At 48.4% G+C, this 21,720-nt stretch overlaps 1 protein-coding gene across 4 annotated transcripts in view; it reads right to left on the bottom strand.

Annotated features, from left to right (window-relative positions):
- Window positions 1-21,720, bottom strand: part of TBL1X (transducin beta like 1 X-linked) — a 177,984-nt gene that overhangs the window by 104,896 nt on the left and 51,368 nt on the right. For 3 of the 4 annotated variants that reach the window (XM_081276734.1, XM_081276732.1, XM_081276731.1), the window contains one exon: window positions 4,483-4,554. The exons of the other annotated variant lie outside the window; for it this stretch is intronic. The gene's annotated coding sequence lies outside the window, so the exon portion shown is untranslated. The remainder of the gene's footprint in view (window positions 1-4,482; window positions 4,555-21,720) is intronic. 4 annotated transcript variants of the gene reach the window in all.

The following is a 21,720-nucleotide window of genomic DNA, read 5'->3' as shown; positions in this document are numbered from 1 at the left end:
CTCTTTGAGTCCTTTTCAAGGATTTCATCCTGACCACATATTTATGTCCGCTTGATGCAAAGTCAAGCACGAAGAAGCTCCCTGGGAAGTGGGTACACGCTGCATTCCCGAGTTTGAAGGGGAGGCGGAGGCTTGTGTGGAGAACGAGGGTCTCCAGGTCAGGCAGCCCACCTGCAACCCAGGAAGACTAATGTTGTTTGAAGGAAAAGAATCTGAACCACAGGTTGGGAGGAGGAAAAAACAAAGGAAGGGTTTTGTCAAACAGCACTTTATCAGCTGGGGACCACACAGGGCCATCCATTGTTCCGCTGGCTTATCCTGTGAATTCACACCTCCGAATCAACCAGCTGGGCCCAGAGGGTGCCTGGGAAACCTTACAGGCTTCCATAAGATGGATCGGCAACAACCCCCATCCACCTACAAGGTTGCACTTCCTCAGCAACCCCTTCACCAATCTGGTATGCAACCCCCCCCCCCCCATGCCCAGGCTGGGTGACTACGGGGTGCACAGAGACTGCTGTCCTCTCCACAACTTGCAGCTCCAGTTCATTTTAGAGGGAGCCTCTGTGGGAAACACTTCTCCAGAGTCAAGGCCCCTCGCCAAGACAAGGGGGTCATCTGTGCCCTTCTTAGATTTTATGAAAAAGGAACTGGTTTGAGAAGTGACCACCCATTTCTGTTACGAATCACAGGGCTCCAGTTTACATGTGGAATGTCCCACAGAGGCTCATGCATGGAAGCCTGGGTCCCCAATTCAGCCACGATTGGAGCTGGAGCCTTTGGGAAGTGCTTAGATCACAAGTGGATTAATCCACTGATGAATTCATAATTTGATGGCGTCACATCACTGGGACGTGGTAGAACTTGGGAGGTGGGTCCTAGTTAAAAGAAGTGGATTCTGGGGACGTACCCTTGGGGACTCTATCTTGTCCCTCCCTCCTACTCACTGACATGAGCCGAGCAGCCTTCTCTGTCACTTCCTTCCGCCATGATGTGCTGCCTCACCTCAGGTCTAAAGCAATGGAGCCAGCTGACCACGGAGTAAACTTGCCAGATGGCGAGCCCGATAAGTCTTCTTGCATCTCCACTGGTTACTCTCAAGTATTTATCACAGCAACACACATACACCAGGCCACACAAACACAGCTGCAATGCATCTTCTATCTGGGACTCTTAAGAGACTCCAGTGAGGTCCTCCCATCACATCCAGACGGGTCACAGGGAACAGGGAGTGGGAAGAGAGCCAAGAGGGAAACGGAGCGCGCACGCACCCCACCCCAACTGGACGCCCACACTTCAGTGGGCTGGACCCACTTGGAAGTGGAGCTCCACCACACCCTTGCAGAGTTGGACATTTTGCCAACTTCCCAGACATTCCAGAGGGCACAGCTGAACTAAGCATATGTGAACGAACAGCTGTTGGGCTCCAAGTTGCTCTGGTTTCTGAGGGTCCACTCCAAGTCCACCGGCAATCTCCGTCCTCCGTCCTACGGAGCTAAACCCCAAACAGAAAAGCCGGGTCCTCTACTGGCAGTTCCTGGACACAGCAGGAATGGACAGCTGGCCCCTGGTGAGGGCAGCCAGCTGGCTGTCACAGCAAAGAAAGTGACAGCTACCTGATAGATCCCTGGGCTTGAGTCCTACCGTATGGCGTGGACCTCAAGGCTTAGCTAGTGTCCCAGGGCGCAGCGTCTCTAAGCTGCCTCCTTCACGTGACTGCCTTCTCTCCATCCAAGGGGAAAGCAGGCCCAAGGGATGACCTGGAACAGCCCGGAGCAGGAAACGCCCTTCAGCAAGCCAAGGGATCAGTGCACCATGGCTCATCCACACCCCAGAATCCCTCTCTGCATTAGGGAAGAATGAGCTCTGGAAGGACAGGAAAAGTAGGGATGGATCTCCAGGACATCAGGCTGCACATTCCGTCTACAAAAGCTGCATACTGCAGGATTCTATTCAGATAACACATGAAATGAAGAAATGAAGGAGATGGAGAGGCAGAGCCCGAGGTGGACGAATCCTGCCCCTGGACTATGGTAGCAGCAACACTCTGCACACACCTGGGATCACATTTCACACAACCCCACAGGCAGAGCTCTCGTCACCAGACAGGGCATGCATTCACACCAGAAGCACCTTGCCAATGCCCTTTTCCTACTTGGGTCAACTCGGCACAGTTCTGTTGAGAGACATGGTCACTGCAGGGAGGCAGTGGCGGGACACTGGAACTTGCTGAGCTCTGCAAGTACTTGTGAGTCTGTCATGGTTTCAGAACAGAAGCCTTCAAGCCAGGTGGGTGGCACACCCCTGCAATGCCAGCTAGTCACCAGGCTGAGGCAAGAGGACCCCAAGTTTAAGGCCAGCTTGGGCAGTCTCAAAATGCAATTTTAAAAAGGTAAAACATAAGGGAGACTAAGGCAGGAAGATTGCAAGTTCAAGGTCAGCCACAGCAAGTAAGTGAGCCCTAAGCAAGTTAGTAAGCCCCCGTCTCAAAAAATAAAAAGGGCTAGGGATATAGTTCATCATCACTGGGTTCAATCCCTAGGATCCCCTCATCCCCTCAAAAAAAGAGAGCTCAGTGGTAGAAGGCTTGCCTAGCATGCACAAGGCCAGGTTCAATCCCCTGCACCACGGAGAGGAGAAATATTAGAAGGCTCTAAAAATAACAGTGTCTGATGGATGAATGAGTAAACAAAATGTGATCTATGCGTATCACGGCTCAGCATTAGGCTGTTCAAAGGGACAAAGTACTGACATACGACACCCACATACTAAGTGGAAGACAGCAGACAGAAGGCCACTCGGCACAGGCTTCCATTATTTAAAGTACCCAGGAGAGGCCGACGCACATGGAGAGAAAACGGATTAGTGGCAGCTACAGGGTGGGAATGGGGAGTGACTGCTAATGGCTACAAGGTTCTTCTGGGAATCGTGAAATGCTCCAAAGTTGAGGAAGTTGACAGCTGCAGAACCCAATGTCTAAAAACACTGAACAGGGGCTGGGGATGCAGCTTAGTGGCCAGTCTGTCACATACAGGACCCTGGGCTCTGGTCCCAGTACTGTATGTAAAAAACCAACAGCACTGAACACTCGAAGGGGTGAATCGTCTGCTGTGTGAATCACATCTCAATAAAGCTGCTACCAAATTAGAACCATGTCTAGCACAGAGTTTTGCAAGTGCCCCTGCACTCACGATGGGTGGCACTTCAATGAACCTCCCGCCACACCGCATATAACCCTAAGCTGAACACACATCAAGGGCACCTGCTTATCAGACCTCACAGCTTAGCACAGTTGGCTGCTGGCCCTGGGATGGAGGGTTCCCTGGGGGGCAGCCCACCGCTCGTGACGAGGGTGGGAAAAGTCCCAAATTCAACATCTGAGGTATGCTCCTTCCTGAAGGAGTCCAGCCGTGAAGTCAAAGATTGTAGGCCTTGCCACCTTCAAGCTGGGGATTGTAGGTTTGTGGATTTTGGTCATGATTTTCTCTTCTCTCTTCACCATAGGAGGCTCTGAGGATCAGCTTTGGTGCTCTTTCAAAGAGACAACCAAGGGCGGTGTGTCCCTTAGGTGTGCCCAGGTAGACCAAACATGGCGGCTCCCACACTAAAAGAATCCAAGAGGTTTCACTGAAAAGACACCAAACACCTTACACCCCCGTGTTCTCCACAACAGCACAGAAGTAACAGGCTCGGAGGACTGTCATCTGCAACAGAAGGGCTGTCGAAGTGTCTGCAAAACGTGGTCTCGATGGTCCCCACGGTGAACTTACAGCAGGTAAGAGCAGCTCAGAAGGCCTCATTCTACAGGAGTCAGGGTCTGTCCACACTGAAAACCAACAGACCCAAGACTGAAGGAACAGGCCTCCCGGGGGGTCCATGCACGGTCCACGCCAGCTCAGGACGGGCCAAGCAAGGCTTCCATGGAAAAATTTGGCCTGTCTACATAGTGTCACAGCTGCCTGTCATTTCCAAATACATTGAGAGGGACATGTAAGACAGAGGAGCTTCCACCACATAAAAGCCAAAAGCCTTCGATTTGTATATATAAACCAAACTCCAGAGCAAAGACAAATACCTCACACGTAAATGGGGGGAAAGATCAGAAGCTATGTGTCACTCCAAGGCACACACATTTTGATGACCGTCTCCGTTTTTCTTTTCTAAACTTCATGGAAACCTGAATTCCAGAAGCTAGATGTTTTAAATAGAGTTAGTAGGGCTGGGGATGCGTGCAGGCCAGCAGTAAGGCGCTTGCCTGAGTTCCATCCCCAGCACTGCAAGAAGAAAAAAAGGAGTTTGAAGTGCTGACAGAGAGCTTCACATTTTTCCCCCCAGCAAAATCACCTATTGCAAAGAATCTCAAATTTCCATTTCCAGCACATAAAAGAAAACAAACATGACCGCGTGGCTTTAAGCATAGAAAATACAGAGAGGTTGGCAGGCTGTTCATTCCATAATAAAATCTTTCACAATTCCACTTACTCAGAAGTAAATGCAGGCCAATCCTTTCTTCTTTTCAGGGCTTATGTTGAGACCTCTTCTATCTTGTATTACCTGTTAATGAATAAGACTCCAAGTAAGTCCAAAACGTAAGCAAACCCATCCTGAGACAGTCTCACCCGCTCCTTCACCAAGCAGACGTCTGAGTGAGCACGTACAGTGTCCCCACAGTCAAGGGTAGACCCCACATAAGATGGGGGTCCCGTACGATTTCATCCCCTGGGATGATGTGATCATCTTAGTCTGTGCAAGTACTTTCTGTGATGCTCCGATAAGACGGCTAGGGGCCCCTTCACCCTGATGTAGTTGACCCAGCTGCAGTACTCTGGCACTAGGAGGCCGTATTAATAGTAACTGTTAGGTGGTGGGCCACCCTCACTGGTGGATTTAAGGCTCAAGCCTCTGTTGAAAGCATGCTGTGAGGCCGTTCACACAAACTGCTCAAAAAGTGTCACGACGCTCAGCACATCGCCAGGGAATTTCAGGACCCAAAACCTCACTCGACTCCAACAACTCAACAACGTCGTCTTCTCTGCGATGCTAAAGCTCGCTAAGCGAACACACAGGTATTTCAGAAGGCAAGTCAAATCTTTCACCGACAGGAGCTCCATGTTGAGCCCCGGGGAAGAGGGGAAGGCTGTGGAACTTGGCAAGAAAGGAACAGGGACAATTAGCTATGAACAAACGCACAAGGCAATTTCAGATGAGAAACAATGAACCATTAGTCTGGGACAAGGAACAGACCCTGAACAGGAGGAGAGGGACTTTGCCTCCGAGAAGGGATCATTGAACAGGGGGCAAGGTTGCAGGTGCCATGCACAAGTCCTTGGCATGAGGGCTGGGACAACAGTGGGGAGCCCTTTCCGTAGGACTTTCTCCGGCATCTTCCCAGCTCTGGACATCAGGAACCGCGGCACAGGGGCCCCTCATGGAGACACCCGACTGCCCTTCCTGCTCTCCAGGTGTTTGCTCTGAGCGACTCCAGGGCTGTGGGCCCCTGGCAGGGGGCGCCCACGATACTGTGTGCAAATCCTGACAGCCCACTCGCCTGAGCACTTCACTGCCCACGAAGCCACCTTGATCATGCCTCCCTCTGCATTCTGAAAGAAGGGAAAAGGGAAAGAAGGGACTCTCTGCAGACGCCCCTCTTCCTTTTGTGGTGCTGGGGAAGCGAGCCCACCCCCATCTTCCTCATAATTAATGATAAGAGACTCTCCAGGCTCTAGTTTCCTCAGCTGTGAAATAAGGGCATTAAATATTTATGAGGTTTCCGCCACATCAAAAAATCTGCGGGACCATTTTCCTATCGACTTCCTCTGGCAATTCTAGGGGGAAACACTTGCAGAGAACTTATCTAAGGACTCGGGGCAGAACTGCAGAGACAGGGAGGGTGTGTGTCTGTCTCACAGCCGACTGAGCGCTGGAATATACCCAAAGGGCGTAACGTTGTACCAGACTTGCCACAATGATTAACACTGCAACTCCAGAGAAAGCCAAGTTGTACCAACACGAAAACAATGTGGAAAACCTGAAACATGTTCTCAGAAGCCACCAAGCATGAAAGGGAAGCTGCCATTTCCTCCCGAATCCTTTTCTCATTTTAGTGAGCCCTGCACTAACTGGGCCTGAAGCCAGAGGCTAAGATGGGCTGGCATGAGCAGCTGGGGCGCTGGGGTGCCAGAGGGTTCTTGCTATGGGTTCAAGTTCTGTGTAATGAAGCAGCTGCTTCCTGTTTTACCAACAAAAGACAGCATTTTTTTTTTAATGTATTGAGATGGTTTATTCAATAACAGGTTTTTAAATCCTTTAAATCAGTAGTTCAAGAAGCAGTGAGGTTGCCCCCCGGAGCACTGGGCAATGTCTGCACACCTGTTTAGCTGTCAGGACCAGAGAGGAATGCTACCGAACACCCTTGCACACACAGGGTGGGTCCCCTTAAGAATCGAGTCAACTGTCAATACCGCCCTAGTTGAGAATCCCCACTTTACGTTAAACTCTAATTTTTAGGGAGGGTAATACCCAAACCATTTTTATTCTTTTCAAAGTAACCCATCTTCAGCTTTTAAAAGTAAAAGCCAAGTGAGTCAAAAGACTCCTTTTTCAAAATTGCGAGCCTTTTTTGCACCATTGATCTACAATTCCATTTCCAAAAGCAATCACTTTAATGCCTTGGAACTATTTTTGTTAATGTTCGTGTTCCTTGGTATTGACTTCCATGTTTCTAAATCATCTGCTTATAATACTTCTTCACTAAACCACATTTCAATGCAACTTTCTGATTTTCTCATAAATGCAGATTTGTTTCCTTAAATGCCAACCATCCATGCTGTGCTTACCCTTTCACATTTTCCCCATCACTTTTTATAACTTGTTTTCTGTTAAATCTATACTCTGCACATTATTTCGATGATGGAGTGGGTAATGCTGAGCAAACAATATAGCAACATTAAGATTCATTTCTTTTTCAACTTTCGAATTTTCCTGGAATCCCTAATTGCCTTGGTTTTTATTTTCTTTCTTTGTTCCCTTTGACAAAATTCTTCCAAGATCTTGCAACATTCTTTCCATTCAATTTTCCACACGATTAAAATGCTCAGATATTATGCTGGGGTTGTCGCTTAGTGGTAGAGGACCTGCCTGGCCCATCTGAGGCACTGGGTTCAATCCTCACCACATAAAAATAAAGGCAGTGTATCCATGTCCAACTTCAAAAAATTAAAAACAAGAACATTTAAATCGTCTGTCAGTTCCATGTGCTGCCACCTTCAGAACACACGTACCAGAACGTCCTCTTCCAATTTCTTGGGTCCAGTCTGTGCTAGTCAGTGTTAGGCCTGCTGCAACCTGAACCCACCAATTGCCTCGAGAATTCCTTCTCTTTGTTGTCTATCTGGACATTCAGAGTCCCACGATGTCCCCTTCCTTGGTTACTGTCTCACCTTGGTGGGACAGGTTGACATGTCACTTCTCTAGAAGTGGACAAAGTGAAATGTGGCTGACATAATGTGTACAAACATCTTCAGTCCATCCTCCATAAATTTGGAGGGGAGAAACTTCAAAATTCTGGGTGCAAATTATTTTCAAACAATTCTATAGTATGTCTGTTTTCTAACTTCCACTATTGCTGTTGAAAAAATCTGGTGTCACTAATCTTTTACATATGTAACTTTAAAATCCTAGAAAAGTGCTTCAATACCGCCTTTATCCCTACTGTTTTAATAAGTTACGCTTAGCTTTGATAAATTCATAAAAATGTTTTTTAAAAAAATTTGTTTTAAGTTGTCAATGGACCTTTATTTATTTATATGTGCTGCTGAGAATCAAACCCAGTGCGCCTCACACATGCTAGTCAAGCACTCTGCCACTGACCCACAGCTGCAGCACTTTTTTTTAATTTCAAGATAGGGCTTTACTTAACTGCTCAGGCTGGACTGCAATCCTGCCTCAGTCTCCCAGGTAAATAGGATCACAGGCGTGCACCACCAACCCAACTGACAGGGTTCATTTTTGCTCTAGTTACTTGCTATGAAAACTTCTCTCCCCTTCAGATTTAAGAATGTGTCTTGCTCTTCCCTGAAGTTCCCATGAGGCTCATGTCTGACTGTCCACAGCTGCTCTGTGCAGTTTAACTTATTGCCCCATGTTTCCCGTCTGAGGAACCCACTAGCCACATGCAGCTCCTGAACACTACTCACATAGCCAGTACTGGTGATGAGCACCGGTTTAATTGAATGTAAATTTAACTAAGTTGAAACAGTCTCATGTGGCTGGTGGCTACCCTACTGCAATGGTACCAACGTAGACTATCAGGAAGTGAAAAAACAGGGGAAGCCAGGCCTTTAAGCTCCAATTCTAAGACTACATCCAATTTAAATTGAGAAGGAAAAGTTGAATATACTTCGAAGCCCCCGCCCTGAGTATTTCCAGTGTGAAGTTCCATGATTTAGTCCCCAACAGCCTCCTTCCTGTAGAAGCTCAAGAATCTGAATGGGTGTTCCTCAAGGACAAACATCCTTGCGAGTAAAGGCGCGGTTCATTATCCCCAAGTATAAAAAGGGAAAAGGGGATCCCTTGGGTGCCTTCTTTCCTTGAATCATCAGGGTGCCTCACAAAACAGTCACACACATGCTAACAGAAGGAAAGATCGAGGAAAAACGAACAAGGAACACACTGGTAACTTCTTTGTAGGTCAGGCAGAGGATTGCACATTTCTTCCTAAATGTTTTGATTAAAAAATACAGGAACTAAAAAGGCATTAGTTGTAGTTGGACACAATACCTTTATGTTATTTTTATGTGGTGCCGAGGATCGAACCCAGTGCCTCGCACATGCTAGGCAAGTGCTGTACCGCAAGGCTACAACCCCAGCCCCCACCCAGGGCGTTTTCTAATCATGCATCTTTTTCTTCATGTGATACATGTCACACATAGTGTAAAAGTATAAACAATTCAAAGAAGGAGAAATAGAGACACTAAACACACAAACTTGATTTCCTCTGTTATGTCTGATGAGGCTTAGTAACAAATCACGCTTGTCAAAGTGGCAAAATCAATACTTGTACACAGCAAACAAGCCTACAGGAAATTATAATAAGCTATCAGCGGCACAATATTTCTTTCTAGGCATTTATTTAAATTACAGTGACAGATTAAATTTTATTTAGAGGCATGAAACTAATCTGGAGCCAAAGAATCAGGTTTAAAGATGATACATTAAAGTATTAGCATAATATGATCTTTTGTATTGTGTAAACTGTCAGTCAACAGTAATTGGAATCTCTCCACGCTGATATTATGCCAAACTTTATAAAGATAAGCCACACATGACACTAATCATTTTTTTAATTTAGAGATGAACTAGTGCATCACGAGGTGGAAGAGAATCCTAAGGCATGTCTTCCTCATGTCCCAAAGCACCGGCTCCACATTTTGCAATGAGCATGAAGCACAATTTTAAATGTGATTGTCGAGCACAGTGTTTATCATACACAGAATGTATGATAAAAGTTTCCGAACACCATATGGTCCTGCTGTTCATATTTCGGTTTCAGTCATTTGCAAAACACAACCCAACTCCCTCTTTACCTGGAAAGGTCAATCGTTCCGGCTTCAATTTCATTTAACAGCACAGCAAGCAAATCCCTTTTGGAAAACAAATACACTCAGAAATGTCCCTCTGTCAATCACCAGATTCAACCATTCCCTTCCATAAATACTGCGAAACCAAGAACACCAAAACTAGAAAGAATGCCACGTTACCAGCTACCTCAAGAACTGGGTACTGAGGCAAGTACACACACGCACGTACCCACGTGATTTCTACTCACAAACTACACCTTTTCTCCAACCTCCAGGGTAAGGTCAGAGAGCTCATTCTGGCATTCTGGATGGATAGTTTTGCAGTGCTTCACTTTAACCTCAGACAACCATTTTCCTATGGAGATAATTAGTGCTCCAAGAGAATTCCCTTTGCAAGCAACAGCAACCAGGAAGGCCATCCTGTCCCCTCCCGTTCAAGATGGCACATGGGAACCTCCTGCTGGCTCTGGTATTCGTATCTTCCACTGCGGCCCCTCCCAACAACTTGATCCAGTGGGAACACTTTCCCAAGTCTCTCCTTCCTCTGGACTCCCCCTCACCACCTCCAAGGGGGGGGAAAAAACACTCCTAGAAACGCACTCGACTTTCATTTTACTAAAGAAAGTCGAACCCAAGTTATGCATTGGTCTGAGATTTTACCCTTTTGTAAATGGAACCTTTTGAAGTGGCTTTCAATGCCTTTTGCACAAATGGAAAATAAAGAGAGATGGAGGGTGCTTGTTATGATAGCAACGGGTCATTGGGAATCTGTTCCAGGGTACACCCAAGGTCAGCCCTGTTCCCAAGCTTTAGATGAGAAATTCAACTGGGGGTGACTTTGCCCCTACCAAGACATATTTGGCAATGAAGATAGGGGTGTTCTTGGCATTGACGGGAAAGAACACGGTGCTGTTACACATCCTACAACAGCTACTTCAATGACATATGATAGTTCCCCTTTATCAGAAGTTTTGCTTTGCACAGTTTTGCTTTTCAAGGTTTCCATTTCTGTGATTTGAAAACAGAAATTCCAGAACTAAACAATTCCTAAGTTTTAAACTGCATGCTTTTCTGAGTACCGTGATGAATTCTTGCACTGTCGAGCTCTGCCCTGTGCAGGACATAAGTCATCCATTTGTCCTACATATCCATACTATATACCTCCCATTAATCACTTAGAGGCACATTAGTCACTAATGTGAATGATCACAGTATATCCTTGGTGTCAGGCATGTAACAGGGGCTGCAAAATTCATGCCCCACGGATAAGGGGGCTACCACTAATTCCTTGGGAATTATGCTTCACTGTAGGCAGTGGATGGAGCCGAGAGGACCACAGGAGGGGGATGAACACAGGCCATGTTTTACACTATCAACAAGCTTTTCACAAACTGGCTCCAGAATAACCCTGTACCCATCTCCACCAGCTTCCTGAACACCAGCGTCTATCTAGACCTCCTCCTGGGTTTTGCCAGGCTATGAGCAAAGTCTCCAGTTTCACACTCCCGAGCCCAGCACCCTTTGAGAACCCATGGGCCCAGCCCTGGGGACCGCAAGGCTGTGAACCACCGTCTACCTCAAGAGCCCATCTCCCCCTCCTGCAAACTCCTGTCTGGAGTCCAAGCCAGCCTTCCCACAGTTACGGTGCACCCTAGAGACTCCATGATCAGTGAGGGCGCTCAGAGAGCCTGGCCCGTCTTTTCTGGTGGCAAAGTGTGCAGCGTCTGTTGTTCTGTCTGGGAGCAGCACAGATCCGGAGCCAGGAGAGTTGAGAGCAATCCTCTTTAGAGTCTTGAGCAGGCATCTTCAGGGACATCCCTTCCTCACCTGGACATCTTCCTAAAACATGAAGACGTGGAGCCCTTCCTGGGCACGCAGGAAACATGGTAAGTATAGCTGATTGCTTTTGGCTTTGAGCTCCACGCATGACTGGAACAGCTTACAGTCTTGTCAATTAATAGACATGTCACCCCAGACGAACACGGGCGAGCCTCATCGTCCCCTCCCCCATATTATGGGATGAAGGATACCCATGTGGCATGACACTGGGAGGAACAGAGACAGTACATCCACCTCCTGGCCTCCCAAGACCATCCGGCAGAAGTCATTACTGTCAGCCATGATTTTAAAAGAACCACCAGGAAAAGATGCAGGAACCATTTCAAACCTGCCCTGCTCACCCATCTGGGAACAAAGAACTGCACTTTTTGCACGAACCCTTCACATTTGTTTCTAATACCTCCTCTGCATTTCCTGCTTCTCGGCCAATACTGTGATACAATCAGGCTGAGATTTCAGCAGCATCTAGAGGAAACATCTCCAAGTCAGGATGGAGAAGAACTTCCGCTCTACCCCAGGTTCGTGCACGCCCACGAATTGTTTTCAAATCCCAGTGAAATTCAGCGACTCCGGACCTCTGTTAATCACTAGGCCTCTGTATAAACCGATTTTAAACAACCTTCATTTTCGGGCATAAATGACCTGGAATGCTTTGCCGAGCGTTTGCCAGGCGACTGTCAGTGATGCGGTGCTCACTGAATTTAGAAATGCTCTCTGTCCTGAGGCACTTCCAAAGGAAGAGGCTAGATTGAAATAAGATGGTGCTACCACGTCAGAATTCAGAAGTCGGCGAGACCCGTCACGGGCCCCATTGCTGCCCTCTCGTTGAAAGACTTGCAATTCCCCACCCAGGGAAAGAAGGAGGGGGGACAGGTGACTTAGGCTTGCTTTCAAGAACACAACTGAAACAGCAAAAAATAATCCATGAGGTCAACTGAGGCACACAGAAGGAAAAGGTAGGGAAACCCAGATGCAGCTAAGACGTGAAGGTATTAGGTGAAGTTTGCCATGGAATACAACTTTAGGTCAGCTGGAAGAGAAACACTAATCCGATTCCGAGTTTCCTCGACATTCACTCCAAGAAATGAGCCAGGCATGGTGGTGCACGCCTGTAGCTCAGGAGGCCGAGGCGACAGGATCACAAGTTGGAGGCCAGCCCCAGCAACTTAGGGAGACCTTGTCTCAAAAAATAAATAGGACTGGGGATGTGGCTCAGGGGTTCAATCCCAGGTACCAAAAAAAAAAAAAAAAAGGAAAGAAATGAAACCGAGATGCTCATTCCAAGTCATTTAAAAAATAAAGAAGCATGTAGAACACAGCTTCGAAGCTTTTGAGACGTGTCACGTTTCTCCCACGGGTGCCAGAAAGAGAACCGTGGACAAGACTATTCAATAAACACACAGGAAGTTTCAAGGAGACACTTCTTTAAATAACCCTGGATGCTGGATAAGTGTGCGATACTCAAGTACAGAGAAGAAAATCAAATTGATGAGTGGAAACAATATGGCAATCACACACACACACACACACACACACACACACACACACACACACCCCGCATCCCAGCAGCCTGGTTCACCGCATTTTAGAAGCACTTCTAAGTCCCAGCTGGGCTGCGGGTCTCCTGGGGTTGCAGACTGCAGTATCTCGTAAACACATTTTGGTGCCAGTAATCCACCACCTCTATACTATTATTTTTAACGGTTGCCTAGGAACCCAGCACACGCCTAACTCACGCTTTACCAGCTACTCTCACCGTCGTCTTCCCCTCTGCCACCATGAACAGTGCCGCCAACAGCAGGAACCATTTCTTAAGTGTCGAAAAATTTCAGGGACCACCTATATAAGTACAGCTTTTTTATGTAGTTTAAAAAAATACCCAATGGCAAGAATACATACGAACACAGCTGGGCATAGTGGCACATGTCTGTCACCCCAGTGGCTTGGGAGGCTGAGGCAGGAGGATCTCAAGTTCAAAGCCAGCCTCAGCAACAGTGGCGTCCTAAGCAACTCAGTGAGACCCTGTCTGTAAATAAAATACAAAATAGGGCTGGGGAGGGGGCTCAGAGGTCGAGGGCCCCCGAGTTCAATCCCTGGTACTCAAAGAAAAAAAGAAAATACATAGCCACAGTAAATTCAATGCTGCCTTTTAAATAATTTGCATATGTCTTCATGACACAAAGCTCTACTTTCTCACAAGTGCAGGTTGAGAATTTCAGGAAAAAAGAATCTATGAGCTATTTATGACTTGTATCTCAGTAAAACCTAGGAAACAGAGGCATTGTGGTTCTACCCTGTTCCAGTGACTCAAGAGCCCTCCTGTCCTGTCTCAGCACCCCCCGTTTCCTCTGCCCGACTTCTCCCGTCTCCCGAGTTCCCCTTTAATGCCTGGTTACACCAGCAGAGAACTGAGCAGCTCAGCCCAGTAGCCTAAGAGCAGCTACTCCCTACAAACCACCGCAGAAGTGGACGGGAGGCCACCTGTCCCTCAGCAGAGCTTCAGATGAGCGCCCAGCCCAGCAGCCTTGTGGGAGATGATAGAGCGGAGAACCCAGCCAAGTCGGGATTCTTGGCCCACAGGAACCTTGACAGATTCAAGGCGGCACCCTGGAGGAAGGATGCATTCCTAGTTGCTCCACAGCTCGAGGTTCAAGCCGTGCAAGTACTGCTTCACAGCCAGCATGATCCCCGTCATTTGTACACCTCATCCAGCCCCCTACCAACAGCCACCATGGACCTCTGGACTGCCCCGATGTGCGAGATGCCCACAGTCCATTGATCTTCCAGTTGGTCAGGGAGATGCAACCTACCATGTCGATGCCATCTGACCTCCACAGGGCCCGTTAGACAGACTCTAGAGAGTTTCTGATGGTCCCAGCCAATGCCCCTCATCAGCCTGAGGCAGCCAGAGGGGCCATCACCCTCTCCCTAATGGCAGTTAGGGCACTTGGGGGGGGGGGGGTCATGACAGCAGATGTGCGAGACAGACTGGGTGAAGGGCCCCAGCACAGGGTGGACATTCCTTCTGCATCCCCTGCCAAGGACCTCAAAATGGAGCCGACCAGTAACTATCCTGGAGGCTGAAGTATGTGCCTCCTTCCTGGGGTGAGGTGGCCCAGTGATCAATACCTTGACTGCACTGGCGGCGTGGGAACACCAGGGTCCCTGGTGCGACTGGACTTCATGACCTACTTTCAAACCTTTAAAAGAGGCTTCGGAAACCACAGGCTAATCCAACCACAGAATGACAGACACCACGAGGTGACCCTCCTTGGGAGGCCTCCTGTGTGGGAACTCTGCTTTCTATCGTCTGAATAAACCCTGTTACTTGGCTCTAAAAAGCAGATCACCTTGACATAATAAACGTGTGCGTCCTAAGCTGGTGCATTCACAACGCAGCAAGAGACAATGCACACACATTTCCCATGGTTCCCCTTTGTAGAATTCAATTGAATCAATTCATTTCTCTTTTGGCTTAGAAAATGCACGTCTATTCTCTTATAGCCCTGGAAGTAGGAATCCAAAGTCAGTTACTTCACTAATTTAAGTTGAGAGCATAGTTACCGTCACTCTTTTCCCCTAAGCAATGGTGTCCGATAGTCGACAAGGGTCTGTTGGTCTCTATCGTCCCTCAAGAGCCTGGCACGTAGACAGTGGTCTGCCAGCGTGTGGGGACGTCTGAAATCTCAACGAGCAAGTCTGGCTGATAAGGCACTTGGCACTCCACAGGCTTACAGAATAGACGCCCCGAGATCGAAACCCTCTTCCCCTCACCCCGATGGGAATTGGCCTCCGTGACCCCCAAACCAGTCAGCTCTACTGAAAAACTGCTTTATCAAACTGGAGAGAACAATCCAGAGGAGGCGGCACGAATGCCTCCCTGCTCGAGACGAGGCTTCCGCTCCCTATGGTCCTGGGACCACTGTCCATCACGCCCCCTTCTGTTGACGTGCCCACCTGTGGGGGATGAAGATTTCCACCGCCTCAGGTTGTTGCCTTGCAGTAAAACTGGGAAGCCAGGGCCCGGTGTCGTGTCCTAGATCAAGAAGCCAGCAGTTCAACCACCATGTTCCCGACACGGCCAAGTAGAGGAAGATGACCGTAGGTTGGGACCATGAGGATCAAAGGAAGCTTCCGGTACCACAGTCCTGAACCAGTCACCTCAACCAGGTCCATAAGAGCTACGCTGTGCCTCACCCTTCCTTCAAGGGCCAGCTGGCCCCAGAACCGTCCTCCCTCCAACCCTGGCTCACCACAGGGAAGGGACCTGGGGCCATGGAGTGGGCCTCCCGACCCCATTGGCAATGGGGGTTATCACCAGGCAGCACCCAAGTGGCCATTTCCAAAGCAGACTTGGTCTCCCCTGGATTCTCTTGGTCCCCTTGACTTGCCAACTGCTTTATTTTATTCCCAGATGTTCCTAGACTCATCTCTTCCTGCCCACCCCCCACACTACCATGTTCCCTGCACAGATCTCAAGTCCCATTACTGCAACTCCACTGCACGCCTAACGCCGAATCTCTCCACACCACTGCCACTCCCACTTGGCCTCTGCAAGATGACACTTTTCCTCTGCATGATTATTTCTCCTGCAAATCCACAAACCCAAGTGACCCTTCCAACAGCAGAGATCTGAACCTATGTTGTCATTCCAATGTAGGAGGGATTCCACCATCATTGGTCCAGAAAGTCAGGCCACACAGGCTACACTGCCTGCCTGGATACGTGGTCCCAATGACCAGAGAGTAGGGGACACGGTGAGTAACATGTCCAGGAATGACACATAATACATGGTCCAGATGCCATCTGTGGCAGGCCAACAGTGCCATACCCTCCCACCACCAAGTTGGCCACAGCCCTGTCCCCAGTGACCGGCCGTACGTTAGGTTGCATCACAAGGGGGAATTCGGGTTTCAGGTGGAATTCAGGCTGCTCATCGGCCGATATGAAAAACAAACTACCCTGGATTGCAGGGGTGAGCCAACGTCCCCTACAGAGTCCCTTAAACATGGGAGAGTGTAGGCTCAAATCTTGCTCCAAGTTGCCTGTGGCACACACACCACATCAGGTCGTCCACTCTGGGTCCTCTTGCTCCCTCCAACCTGAAAACCTCCCCTTCACTCCTAAAGGCACACCCCAGCCTACACCTTCAAAATCAGAGAGTCTTGTGGCCAGGGCTTTGGAAGCCCCTCAGAGGCCCCCCATGAGCTCACTGAGCAAAAGTCACAGAGTGTCAGGATGAGTCCTCCTTCAGACAGCTCACACACACTGTCACCTGACCCAGCAGTTCCACTCCAAGGAACACACCCAGAGAAATGACAGCGTGCAAAGCCATCGCAGCTTTCCTCAGGATAGCAAGAAAGGAGTCCACGGTCACCGGCTGAGCAGCAGCCGAGCCACTTTCACAGCAAGGGACTAGAGCCAACAAGCACAACAAAGCTGAGCAGAGGCGGAGCCACCAACATGGGCTGACCTTAAACCCGGATGCTGGAAGCTCAGTGTAAGGAGCCAGACACAAGAAAACGCATCGTGGGGCCCACCCACGTGACATCTCCCGAGTACCCAAGATCCAGGAGACACAAAATGAGTTAGTGGCTGCCAGGAGACCAGGGGAGGGAGGGCCTGCAGGACCATCTCTGGGGTGACAAGAATGTCCTAAAAATCACAGTACATCAATGCCTAGCCAACTCCATAAATTGACTAAAAAAGAAAAAGAAAAAAAAAAAAAATCACTGAATCGTGCATCTATAAAGGGAGAACTCCAAGATGTAAATTAGAACTCAATAAGGTTGTTTAAAAAAAAAAAAAAAAGTTGTGAGCTCTTTGAGGCCGAGATGATAGGTGCACAAATGTTCAACACAGACCACGTTTTATTTTCAGTCAAAGCACCGGGGACTACTTCCAAATTCCCCAAAAGCGAAAGCTCTTCATCCGCTGCAGAATGTAAGGCGCTTTTAAATATGTGCATTTCCTCTACTGTCAAAAGCACAAAAGTGTAATTTAAGTTGGTAAGAACCACACAGAATGGCTTTCTAATTCAAATGACACCAACAATAAATTTTGTTGAATCAAGTCATATTTGTACCTAACGTGGTTTTCAGCTGATGAAAAGTGAAATGCATAAAATGTGTTTTATTACAGTCACAACAGGATCCCGAAGATGAAACCACTAGAATATCTGCTTATAAGTAGCTAAGAATTTTAAATACCCCAAGACCCAGCTTCCTAAGTGCATTTCAAATTCAATTTAAGTGGATTAGGAAATTCAATTTTCTGTCAACACATGACAAAACATGAGGAACAATGGCCAGACATTTTTAATATACATACACATGTATATACACGACCTTCAACTGCCCAACTGTACCACTTTGTCCAAGATGCATGTAAACACACACCTTAATCAACTAATTTCTATGAATAGATGACGATGGCTCAGTCCAAAATAGAATAAACTTGGAACCTGGTAGGCCTATTCTTCAAAAGAACATGATCAAGTATGGTTGCTTATGCCTGAAGCATTAAACACACGGAGGGAATCAGATGGATGACAATGACCACACAGGGTGATAAATCTCAGAGCGAGGCTGCCATTTCCTGGGGCAAGAAAGGAAGCTGGAGAAGCAGCCGGCAAAGTCCGGGGCTCTGACCTTCTGCTGGTTACCAGCTGCACCTCCTCCTCCCACAGCAGTGATCGTGATCAACATCCGCCTGGGTTCACACTGTATCAGTCTCCTACGGCGGCTACAACAAGGACCTCAAGTTTAGATGCCTCACATCCATAATCCTATAGTTCTTATATTCTGGGCTTTCAGGAGCTTAGGAAAATTCACACCACGCACTCACTGTCCTTCTCTTAAACTTCATATCCAAGGCAAAATGTGCAGACAAATCCTCTCTGCAAACACTTGGGGACACAAATGTCCCCAAAACAACGTTCCCTGCGCCCATGCACTGCCTACCTCATGTGTGCAGAAGAGCCGTCTATGTTGATGTGTGTACACATGGGCATGTGCCCTACATATTATTTTAAGTTAGAAGCTCCATAAGGTGAGACTTTACTAGAGTTTGGACCTGGAATGTTCCCCCAAGGCCTGGGTGCTGAGGGCTCGGTTCCCAGGGAGCTGCACTTGGAACTGCCGAGAGGTGGAGCCTAGTGGGAGGAAGTTAGGTCACAGGGGTGGGGGCCGAGTCCTCGAAGTGGTGTTGGGGCCAGGCCCCTCGTCTCCCTGCCTCCAGGATGCCATGAGGTGAGAGCCCCCTGTGCCACAGGTGTCCACCGAGGCACTGCCTTGCCAGAGGCCCCACAGCAGCAGAGCCAGAGGACCACGGACTGAAGCCTCCGAGAGGACAAATAAACCTTTCTTTTCAAGGGGATCATCTCAGGTATTTTTGTCCACGTGATGGAGAGTTGATTGACACTTGCTCCAAGACCTCCTCTGACGTAGAATTCCTGGTGCCAGGCATAACCCGAGGCTAAATCATCCTCTGTGGCAAAGGTTGTTCTGTGCACTGGAGGGTGTCCAGCAGCAGCCTGGACCTTTGCTATTAGACACAGCCATCACCTGCTTTCTGACAAGTGAAATATCTCCAGACACTGCCCACCACCTGAGGCTGGGTGCGAGGCCAGTTTCCGTTCATCTCCATCATGTCCATCTGGCAATGGAATGGTCCACCTCCCCAGATTGTGACAAATCCCAATTGTAAGTATCTTCCTTGGGAGGTCTTAGAAATGCAAGTCCAGCCAGGCATGGTGGCACTCGCCTGTAATCCCAACAGGCTGGGAGGCTGGGGCAGGAGGATTGCAAATTCAAAGCCAGCCTCAGCAAAAGCAAGGCCCTAAGCAACTCAGTGAGGCTCTGTCTCTAAATACAAAGTAGGGCTGGGGACATGGCACAGTGCTTAAGTGCCCCCGAGTTAAATCCCCAGTACCTCCAAAAAAACAAAACAAAAAAAATGCAATGCTCTCCCATCACACCCGTGTGTTTCTACATTGTACCGAAATGACCAAGATGTAACCCCGTACATCAAGGGAGATTTGCAGATGTCATTTTTTCATGCAAAGAAAAAACTCACTCTTTTACTAAGAGGATCTGAAGAGTCTAGCAGATGTGGAAATCGCTTTCTGTCACTCGCTTTTCAACCCAAGGCAGCAATCAGGGAGAGAACAGGGAGACAGACCCGTCTGTCTTTTCCTTGGACAACCGAGATTTTTTTGTAGGTTCCATAAATATTCCTTCTGAATGGCCGATTATTTTCTTTTAGCTTGTGGACAGAATCAAACGGACTGTTGAAAACGGTCCTCAAAGCTCTCGTTTTATCCTGTTAACTACGACTCCAAGAGGGACTCTCACCCTTTGGTGGACTCTCCCCGACCCCCACCCAACCTGGATGGTGGCTCAGAGCCGGGCTGCAGAATCACACGAGGCTATTTCTGGGATGCCACGCGCAAAGCAACTTCTGAAGACGGCTCAGTTCAGACGTACAGGGGCTCTCAGAAATCAAACGGGTGTTCCCGGTGGGCACAAAGCATACCCTCGCCTGTGGCCCTGGTGTCTCAGATGCCGTTTGATCTGGGGGCACCCTCCCCGGCACCCCACCACCTCCGGCCTTCCTCTCTGGTTCAAGGGTGACTATTACGAAAGGAGGTCCTGCAGGCTGCCTTTAGGATATGCACAGAGGGGACCAAGTACTCAACACTGTTCCTTTTCCCCATGTCTGAAATCGAATGAACCGCTCCTGTTACCAAGTCCAGATGTGAACTGTTCAAGCCATGTGGGGTCCCTACCCCCCTGACCCCACTGCATGACCAGTGGAGGCACCAAAAACATCCCATACAGCAAGAACAAGTAAACACCCTTCTGCAAAGAAGACAGAAGAACTTCCCCAGATTTCTACCGACAGCATTCGACACACTCCAAGTTGAATTGCCCATCATTTGTCATGGCACAGTCTTCCCCCATTATTAAAAAGTATCAAAAGGATTCTTCCCTTGAAGCCCACCTAAAAGCAGGTAGGAGGCCTAGTTTGGCCCGGCAGCTCCGACTGCAGATCCCTGCGTGGGGGTGCACAGGCGGAAGGACCCACCCCCAGAAGCAGAACCCACTAGCCCAGCTCCGCGACAGGACAGGATCCAGGCAGCAAAGACAACAAGGAAAGAATGGCAAATCCAGATTTGGACATGAGAGCTCCATTAGCCCAGTGCACTTCCTTTGGAGGCTGTTTGTGCTCAGACTTAAGTCAGGGACAGCTGATGTCTTCCAACATGAGCGAGTGTCATATGGAAAGGATGCTGCTTATACTTATTAGGCCTTACTTGTAGCTTGCAGGCATATGAGCTAAGACTACCATTATTGGCTCTTCACAAATTCCAACTGCACCCAACATAAAGGCAAATGTCAAGTGATCAAAAGGTTCCAGTTGCACCCCTTTCCACCATGCTCCTTGATAAACGCAACTCCTAGGAGCCAAAACCCTACCAGTCAAGCATCATAATGTTCAAAGTGGAAGCACCCACGTGTTGGTTACTGAGGCTACTGAGGTGGGGCATTATTCTGAACAGTCGTGTGGCTGACGCAAGGGTGCTTCTTGGGCAGTCCTCATGATTTCTGATCCATTCTCTCCATCACGGACCTGCACTGTTCAATCTCCCTGTGTTTCAACTAAAGTCACCATGAGGAAAACTCTCTGGACAGTCTGTCGACTTGCACAATTTCTATACTTCAGTAACAGCTAGTGCCAGTGTGGTCATGTTATGTTCATCTGGAAGGGTCCCCCCAAGTCTCACGTGTTCCCCGGTGTGCCTTTAGGAGGTGACTGGATCAAGACATCAATAATCCACTCCATGGTGAGTGGATTATTGGGAGGTAATCGGAGGAAGCAGGCAGGTCATTGGGGGTGCACCCTTTTCCAAGTGACCTGCCTGCCACGCCCCACTTTTCATACCCTTCCGCCACGTTATTCTGCCTCACCTTGGGCCTAGAGCTGTGGGGCCACCCAACTGTGAACTGAACCTCTGAAATCATGAGCCCAAGTAAATCTTTCCTCCTCCAAGTTGTTTCTCTCAGGTAGTTTAGTCACAAAAGCCGACTTAATAAGATGACCTTTTTGCTGGTACTCATGTTTAGAATTGCCAACAGACCTCTGAGGGAGCTTTAAAAAACAGTTAAACGATGCAAAAAGAACACAGAAAAGCAAAAAATGAATGAAGAGGAAGTGAGGAGATGAATGCAAATGAGGTAGGAGGGATAAAGACAGATAGGCCACCTCACGACACCTGTTATTAGAGTGTGGGGACTTCGGG

The sequence above is a fragment of the Spermophilus citellus genome (genome assembly GCF_964194105.1).
Source record: "Spermophilus citellus genome assembly, chromosome: X".
Classification (NCBI taxonomy): domain Eukaryota; kingdom Metazoa; phylum Chordata; class Mammalia; order Rodentia; family Sciuridae; genus Spermophilus; species Spermophilus citellus.
This window is presented reverse-complemented; position numbering and strand designations above follow the sequence as displayed.